We start from the raw sequence: 1,965 nt of genomic DNA on the forward strand, positions 1-1,965 counted from the left end.
TTGATTTTGCTCCTTCACTCCCTCTCCAAAAAATCTCAGAGGAGGAAGGCCAGCCTGGACAGTGGCTGCTTGGTTTTATTATTAGACTCAGCAAAGATACAGGGTTTCAGGCTTTATTCAGGCTTCTCAGAGAGGAGTTTAAGATAATGGGCAGCAGGTGTTTGCTAGTTGAGACACTTAATCCTTCCCACACAACCTTATCAGCAAGAGCTGCAGGGCCCTGGTAGGGGGGACGCTGAGGTTGAGGGAGTCAGAGGCTGCAGCTCCAGGGAGAGACAGGAGGCAGCCAGGAGCGTGGGCTGAGGCACTGTGGACCTAGGGTGGGTGAGACACTTTCTTATCAGACTTTGTTCCCTTTAAACTTCCCCATCCAGAGTCTGAGGCTTCAGGACACCCACAGCTTCACCCTTCAGAGTCAATTCAGTCACTCAGTCGTGTCTGACTCTGTGACCCCATGGACTGCAGCACGCCAGGCTCCCCTGTCCTTCACCAACTCCCAGACCTTGCTCAAACTCATGTCCATCGAATCAGTGATGCCATCCAACCATCTCACCCTCTGTCATCCCCTTCTCCTCCTGCCTTCAATCTTCAGGACTCTTCAGAGTCTCAATCTTAAATTGCGTGGGCATCAGAATCACCTGGAAGGCTTGTCAGATCAGACTGCAGGGTCCCGCTTGCTTGCAGTTGCTGGTTCGGCAGTGGTGTTGAGGCTGCTGGTCCAGGGACAGCCCCCTGGAGTACCATTTCTTTACAGAATCAGTCATTCTCTCGCAGGAAGGAGACATCTATTTCCACTTCAGTGATTTTTGCGGCTGCACTTCAGATTCTTTTCTTCTAGTTCATTGTAAAGATAAATTTAAAACTTTGCTTTAACAAGGGCACACGTGGAATTCCTGCTGCCTCTTCATCCTGCCATCTGTGCCCTGTTGTTGCCAGGAATGTTCTAATTTCATTGACATCCTGGGTGAGTTCTCTAATTTTTTGGCTTGATTCTGGTGACAAACAGGTGTCATTTAACAAAAAAATAAAATGAGGCCGTTCTTAAAATGAGGAAGATTCCCTCAGCGGGTGATTGTGAGGATTTGTTGAAAGGAAATAATTGGAAGTTAAGTGCTGTCTGGATCTAAAAAGTACTGACTAACGGTGGCTGTTATCAGTGAACACGGATAGCACCTGCTATGTGCTGGATATGAACTCACTTCATCTCCATGGAAACTCCCAATTTTACAAATGAAAAACCTGAGGCAGGTAGAGGTTAAGCAACTTGCTAGGAAGTAGCAGAGCTGGACCCCACCCTCCCCCACCCCCGCCACCCTGCAAACATCCTGCCTTTCAACATAGAGCCCACAGCACAAAGAGGAAATCTCCCCATACTGCTGGTCCAGAAAAGAGGAAATCTCCCAGTACTGCAGTTGTGGTGCGGCTCGGTCAGGAGTAAGGAAGTTAATGGTTCTCACACAGGGACAACAGCTCTCATCTGTAGGTCGGCGAGCTGACGTCTGCCTCCTCCCAGGTCTGTAAACACATCCTGAGCTTCCACTACTATCAGGAGGAAGCTGGGGTGAAGCCCACAGGGATAAAAGCACAACTCCACACAACTGCAAGTTCTAGAAAACCACTGAATTGTACACTTTACATGAGTGAATATGATATGTGAATTATACGTCAACAAAACTATTAAAAAACCCCCAAAACTTCACTCCCCTGCCACCTCTGGGAAAAAGTTCCTTTAATAAAAAAGTTCTAGTACATTTACAGGATTGTCATCACTCTTCATCTACAGCACTCGATAGGGAAAATAAAAAATAAAGGACCACTTAGACGTGCTCAGTATAAAAATGCAGTTATCCAATCAAACAGGAGGTCTGGGGGCCAAGAGACCACAGAGAAATGCGTGAGGGCACGCCTGGGCTTCTGGAGCGCTCCAGGGGGTTGTTGAGGACCTGCCTCTCACTTTTTGAAAAC

Source organism: Bison bison, unplaced genomic scaffold, assembly GCF_000754665.1.
Source record: "Bison bison bison isolate TAMUID 2011002044 unplaced genomic scaffold, Bison_UMD1.0 scf7180017864297, whole genome shotgun sequence".
Classification (NCBI taxonomy): Eukaryota; Metazoa; Chordata; class Mammalia; order Artiodactyla; family Bovidae; genus Bison; species Bison bison.